Source organism: Odocoileus virginianus, chromosome 20 (genome assembly GCF_023699985.2).
Source record: "Odocoileus virginianus isolate 20LAN1187 ecotype Illinois chromosome 20, Ovbor_1.2, whole genome shotgun sequence".
Classification (NCBI taxonomy): domain Eukaryota; kingdom Metazoa; phylum Chordata; class Mammalia; order Artiodactyla; family Cervidae; genus Odocoileus; species Odocoileus virginianus.
The window spans coordinates 14,871,606-14,878,960 of record NC_069693.1 but is presented as its reverse complement, the minus strand read 5'-3'; the positions used below and the strand labels follow the sequence as shown (position 1 = coordinate 14,878,960).

The window sequence follows — 7,355 nt, the reverse complement described above, 5'->3', positions numbered from 1 at the left end:
CTGCCTCTCTATCTATATCCTAAAGAGACTGGTGGATGTACACCAGGAAGCCTGTGTAAAGCTCTTCATAGCTGCCCTACTTGCAAACCCCTTCAAGAGAAACACAAATGTCGGTCAGAGGAAGATGGATACTTTGTAGTAGATTCACACCATAGGACACTATGTGATAATGAGAATAAAGATCCTAACTGTGTAGAATAAACACAGTAGGTACTAATATTTGTCACAACTTGGATTTATCTCACAAACAGAATGTTGAGTGAAAGGGAAAAAACATATACAAAAGAGTATATGCAATATGGTTCCCATTTACATAAAGTTTTAAAATAGTCTAGATTAGACTGTAGTGTTTAAGAAGCACACGTAGGTGTTAAGACTACTAAGAAAAGCAAAGAAAGGATTCCATCAAGTCTAAATGGTGGTAACCTGTTAGAAAGGAGGAAGTTTTATGAATAAAATAGGACAAAACATTTTCTAGAATGCATCAATGACATCTTTTTTTTTTCCCTGTGGATGTGTATGCCTGAGTGTTCACTCAATGATTCATTATCCTGTGCTTTGCTTTTCGTTTGGGGGTTTTGTGGGCTTTTTTTTTGATAGGTGTTTGATATGTCACAATAAATAAAATTTAAAAGATCTTGATGCTTGCTCATTATGAAACTTTTGAAAAATACAGCAAGATACAAAAAGAAAAATGAAAAAAAAAAACCACTTCACCTACATCTGAGAGACAACCTCATTACAGTATTTTGCTGTATTTCCTTCCTGTCATTTTACTGAATATATTTTTATATATTTCTGACCATATCATATATGCAAATCTGCATCCTGCCCATCTTTGCAAACAGCTTGTATTTACCTGAAACACGAAGCTATATTCTCTTCGACTACTCATTCAGGACCCGACCTCACTGTTAACACGTCTGCTCTTTGCCCTGGGAAAAGGGCAGAGAGATGACCCTCAGAATAAATTAGACACCAAAGCTAAGATTTTATTTCTCAATTCACCTATGCTTAAGAAGAAACATAGGATGAGTCTCCATTTTCCTTTCCCCCTTCCCATGGCATAGAACATGGATGTGGTGGGAGCAACCTTGGACCACTCAGGCCACAGCACTCCCCTAGGAATGGGAGAGACATTGGTCAAAGCAGCTTGCCTCTCTGATGCCATGAAGACTCCATACTGATACCATGAAGCCTTGAACTGTTTATGCTTGGTCTACTGGTTCAATTCAGTTCACTTCAGTTGCTCAGTCATGTCTGACTCTGCAACCCCATGGACCACAGCACACCAGGCTTCCCTGTCCATCACCAACTCCTGAAGTTTACCCAAACTCACGTCCATCAAGTCAGTGATGCCATCCAACCATCTCATCCTCTGTGGTCCCCTTCTCCTCCTGCTCTCAATCTTTCCCAGCATCAGGGTCTTTGCAAGTGAGTCAGCTCTTTGCATCAGGTGGCCAAAGTATTGGAGTTTCAGCTTCAACATCAGTCCTTCCAATGAACACCCAGGACTGATCTCCTTCAGGATGGACTGGTTGGATCTCCTTGCACGCCAAGGGACTCTCAAGAGTCTTCTCCAACACCACAGTTCAAAAGCATCAATTCTTCTGTGCTCAACTTTCTTCACAGTCCAACTCTCACATCCATATATGACCACTGGAAAAACCATAGCTTTGACTAGATGGACCTTTGTTGGGAAAGTAATGTCTCTGCTTTTTAATATGCTGTCTAGGTTGGTCATAACCTAGTTGGAGTATGCATCTTTTGATTTCATGGCTGCAGTCACCATCTGCAGTGATTTTGGAGCCCCAGAAAATAAAGTCAGCCACTGTCTCCCCATCTATTTGCCATGAAGTGATGGGACTGGATGCCATGGTCTTAGTTTTCTGAATGTTGAGCTTTAAGCCAACTTTTTCACTCTCCTCTTTCACTTTCATCAAGAGGCTCTTTAGTTCTTCTTCACTTTCTGCCATAAGGGTGGTGTCATCTGCATATCTGAGGTTATTGATACTTCTATTGGTTAGAGAGAAATAAAGTTCTCCGTTGTTTAAGCTACTGTTATATTGTGTTCTGTTATGAATTCATATCGTACCTAACCTGAAAGTGGAAGTGTGAGTCCCTCAGTCATGTCAGACTCTTTGTGACCCCCTGGACTGTAGCCCTCCAGGCTCCTCTGTCTATGGAATTCTCCAGGCAAACCTACTGGAATGGGTTGCCATTTCCTCCTCCAGGGGATCTACCATACCTAACCTAGAACCTACCTAAATGTTCACATGTTAACAATTTTTCGTGTTCCCAAAATCTTAGACATATTGGTCTTAATTGGTTCATAATATTGTATCCTGTGAAATTGTTGAATTTTTCATTCACTCATGCATTCATTCATTTATTCCACATTGTTGAGTGCTTACTGGGCCCCTAGTTGGTGAAATGGTGAACAAAACTGCCTTCCTAGAGCTTACAACCTAGAGAAGGAAGACAGGTGATATACAAGAAAACAAATAAATAAACACAATAACCCTTCTCTACTTTCAGATACAGCATGTTCCCAAATGCGTTGTAGAGACTAATTGCTCACTAACACTACTTTCCTTTGCCCCTTCGGGGCTAGACTACATTTCCCATCCTCCCTTGCAATTGGATATGTGAACCAAAGAGCTAGTGAGCAGATGTGTGTCCGACCTCTAGGTGTTATCCCCCAAACCTCCCACGTATGCGCCTCCTCTCTTTCAACGTTCACTGCTGGAGAGAATGAGGGGCAGGAGCAGGGGAGATAAAGGAGCCCAGAGCTGCCAGATGGGAGAAGCCTGAGTCCCCAAGTGACTCTGAGAAGTAGAGCTACCCCACTGACTGCATCATGCTATCCTGTGGGGGAAAAAGAAAAGGTTGTATCAAGCCACTGAGACTTGGGGAAGAAAACTTACTTCTTCAAGGAACAACTGTTATTAATTTGGGACTTCCCTGGTGGTCCAGTGGCTAAGACTCTGTGCTCCCAATGCAGCGGGCCCAGGTTTGATTCCTGGTCAGGGAACTATATTCAACATGCCGAAGCTAAGACCTGGTACACTCAAATAAATAAATAAATATATTTTTTAGCTGCTAGTAATTTACCTTTCCTCATACACATGAAGAAAGGGCTCTGGTAGACTGCAAAAATGGCTCCAGTTTTTCACCCCTTCCTGTCTCCTTGCCCTTTGCCATCTGACTTCACAGCAACTTCCATCAAAGGGAGGAATCTATTTCCCCACCCCTTGATCTGAGTAGGTCTTGGGCCACAAGGTGGCCAATAGAATGAGGTGGAAGAAATGACTTGATAGTTGACAACAATTGCTGAAAACCGAAAATAAAGTGATACATAAATTTATTTAGAAAAAAATACCTAGGAGGGCCCTTCTTATTACAGTTATCATGGACACTAGCATGTTAATTAAAGCTCCTGCATCTCACTTAGCTTCATTTAAGTCAGCATTTCCCACATTAATTTTATTAAGGAGCCTTTTATTTTCAAATACCAATTAATATCCCATGGACCTTTGTCAAATGCTAGTAGGTCATAGTCAAATTATTCCCAATTTGGTTTTGTTTGTTTTGCTTTATTAAAAAATGGTGCCATAGAGACTTCCCTGGTGGTCCAGTGGTTAAGAATCCATCTTGCAATGCAGCAAATGCAGGTTCAATTTCTGGTCTGGGAACTAAGATCCCACATGCCACAGGGGAACCGAGCCCCCTGCAGCACAGTGACTCAAGCCCATGCACCCTAGAACCCGTGTTCTGCAACAAGAGAAGCCACTGCAAGGAGAAGTCAAAGATCCAGCACAGCCAAAAATAAATACATAAATAAAATTTTTTTAAAATGTAAATGATGCCATAAAAATCCCTGAGGTGAAATCCTTTTCCACTTGCCAGATTCTTTCCAGTAGTGTAAATGATGAGTTAACAGGAGTATTTTCCAGCTTTAGACTTGGGGCCCAATCCTTCTCTATAAAAATCACTCCCCTTCACATCCCAATTGTGGTGAATGTGAACAGGGTCTCCCATTTCCCAGAACTCTCCTCACCAAAGGGAACCACATTTCAAACATCATTGCTGATTTGACAGGCAAAGGGCTGCCTCTCAGTATTTCAAAGGGCAAATTATTTGAACATTACCAGGGATAAACTTGGCTTTTATCTTTTTTGGCTCTTTGTGTTTCTTCTTTGAATTGTCCTTTCATATTAATTGCCCATCTTTCTTTCGGGTACTGGCTTTTCCTGTTAATTCCATGTTAATTTATTAATATGTTTATTATGTTTACCACTTTTCTATTATACCTGTAGCAAATATTTTTCTCTACTAGTTCACTTCAATTTTAGTCATGCCCGTTTTAAAATAATTATTTTTGTTTGTTTTTAGTCAGTATGTGGGGTCTTAGTTCCCCAACCAGGGATTGAACCAGGACCCGCTGCATTAGGGAGCAAGGAGCCTTTACCATTGGAATGCCAGGAAAGTCCCTAGTAATGCCCTTTTCAAACATATGGGGTACTCAACTTTTTATACAGTCAAATCTGTCAATCTTTTCCTTTATGACTTATTCTCTCTCTCTTTTTTAAACAGGATTTTTTCTCAGCCACACCCAGTGGCAGGCATGCGGGATCTTCAGGGATCGAACTCATGCCTCCTGCAGTAGGAGCATAGAGTTTTAACCACAGTCACGAGGGAAGTCCCTGTGATTTGCTCTCTTAAAGTTCAGAAAGTCTTTTCCAACCCAGAGGTTATTAAATATTTATTTCATCTTCAAGATTTTTATTGTGTAATTTTCTTCCCACATTTTACTCTAGTCCATCTGGAATTTATTTTCATTTATCATGCAAGATGAGGCTCCAAATTGATATTTTCCCCCAAATGGCTGAGACATAAACCCAACTGGTGTGACATTATGCTTCTGTTCAATAATAGTCTTGCTTTTTCACTCTGTCTTTAGCCAGTCATTCTGGTACATTACCCAGGATGATTGCTCTTACACTGACATCACACTTCATATTATATGAGTTCCATGATTTTGTCTATCTTGTCGCCAGTGTATCCACAGCACCTAGAACAGAGCTTGGCATATGGCAGGATCTCCATAAATATCTAGTGAAAGAATAAATAAGTGCATGAATGAGTGACTGAGCAAATAAATGAATGTATACAATACGCCAGCCCTGATCCGGGCAGTGAGTGTATTTATGTTGGTGGTAACATTCTGCCCGTTCCTCTGTGAGGCCCGAGGAGGAATAGGAAACAGTTTACTCAGCCTATATCAGGTAGCCATTGCTGCTTAATGAAATTCCTCACAGCTAATGGCTTAAAACCACAACCAAAAAAAAAAACCACAACCGAAAAAAAAACAAAAACAAAAACCCTCAACTCTTCCCTCAGGGGCAGAGTCAAGCGGGGCCTAAAATGGCAGCCAGCCACTAAGGGCGTTTTCTTAAGCTCTGTGAGGAACGGCCGGGGATGAGCCAAAACACAGGAATTTGTGGCAGTGGGTAGCACAGGCCTTTCAGGAGGGGCAGAACACCCAGATGGCGGAGCCTGAGGCCTGTAGTCAAGTGTTTGAGAGCTTAGCCTGGCTCCACCCAAACTACTGCAAACACAAGTACCCTCAGCCCAGAGACACAAGCTGCAGCGGCCTGTCCTTGGAAGAGTACAAACTGATCCTGTCTACAGATACGTTGGCTGAGTTTAAGGAGATGAAGAAACTGCAGAAGTTTGTCCCCAGGAAGCCCAAGGAGAAGCGCAAAGCCTAGGCTCAGGCCTTATAGCCCCGCCTAACTAACCATGAAGTCATGTACATTACCGTTATCAATAAAACACCCTGATTTCCCCATTTAAAAAAAAAAAGAACAGCAACTCTATTTGCTCACTGTCCTGCATTTCAAGAATTTGAAAAGGACACAGTAGAGATAGTTTGTCTCTTTTCCACATGATGTCAGCTCTGGTTAGGACACCCAAGGGAAAAAAGAACATCCAAGGGGCTTCTTCACTTGTGAGCCTGGTGCTTTAGGACAAGCTCGAATGGCTAAGAGATAACTCGAATGACTGCACTGGGGTCATACATCGGGGGCATCTGTTCTCACTGCCACCTGGCTTCCTTGGGTCTCCCCATGGCCTTCCATGTGGTCTACCCAGTATGGAGCTCAGAGCTCCTGAGTACACAAAAACAAAAGCTCCCAATCTTAAGGTGTAGGCCAGAACTGGCTGCGGGGGGGGCGGTGACTTCTGTCATATTCTATTAGTTAAAGCAAGTCACGCATCCAAGGCAGGTTTGAGGAGAGAGGATTACATGAGTATGCCTAGGGAGGCGTAGCTCTTTGGGAATCTTAGTATAAAACTGCCTTCCACTGTTCAGTAAGTGGCTCCTTACTCACCATTCACAAGAGCCAGGCTGAAACAGGTGCTATTGGCAGGCTTCACAGACACAGGCTCCTGAAATGCAGTGAATGTGTGGCCCCAGGCCATTACTGGGCCCTGAGGCAGGTACCTCTCCCAGTCTAAGAGAGGGAGTGGGCTCCATTGGACATAACCCCAGGGATCTGCCTTAAAAGTGAGGAGGTCACCTAGGGTACATAGGTGAGAAACCACTTAGAGACTGTCTTGGTGAATCCCTAAAGTCTAAAGGCAGAGAGATGAGGCTGGGGCCAAATCAGAACCTATATAACGGGAGATGATGGAGGCCCTGGGTATCACTGAAAGAAATATGTCATCTATTTAAATATTTATTTGTTAATTATTTATTTGGCTGCATCAGGTCTTAGTTGCCATGTGGCATGTGGGATCTTAGTTCCCTGACCAAGGATCAAAACTGCATCCCCCGATTCTTAACCACTGGACCACCAGGGAAGTTTTTAGCACTCATCTTGAAGAATAGTGATTCCCAACCAGCAACTGGGTATCAGAATTACCTGAGTTTAGCTATTTTGAGGTGTTTAAACAACACCCCCAGGTATCTCTTGACTTCCTACTTTTGCATTCCAGTCCCTTATAATGAAAAGGACATCTTTTCTGGGTGTCAGTTCTAGAAGGTCTTGTAGGTCTTCATAGAACCATTCAACTTCAGCTTCTTCGGCATTACTGGTTGGGGCATAGACTTGGATTACTGTGTTATTGAATGGTTTGCCTTGGAAACGAAGAGATCATTCTGTCGTTTTTGAGATTGCATCCAAGCGCTGCACTTCAGACTCTTTTGTTTACTATGATGGCTACTCCATTTCTTCTAAGAGATTCTTGCCCACAGTGGTAGATATAATGGCCATCTGAGTTAAATTCACCCGTTCCAGTCCATTTTAGTCCACTGATTCCTAAAATGTTGATGTTCACTCTAGCCATTT

The 7,355-nt window shown here is 42.4% G+C and overlaps 1 non-coding gene and 1 pseudogene across 1 annotated transcript; both read left to right on the top strand.

Annotated features, from left to right (window-relative positions):
• Positions 1-2,961: 2,961 nt before the first annotated feature.
• Positions 2,962-3,034, top strand: TRNAG-CCC (transfer RNA glycine (anticodon CCC)). The gene has a single exon. It is a non-coding gene; the product is annotated as a tRNA-Gly (tRNA).
• Positions 3,035-5,427: 2,393 nt separating this feature from the next.
• Positions 5,428-5,774, top strand: LOC110123683 (ubiquinol-cytochrome c reductase complex assembly factor 2 pseudogene; annotated as a pseudogene).
• The last annotated feature ends 1,581 nt before the right edge of the window (positions 5,775-7,355 follow it).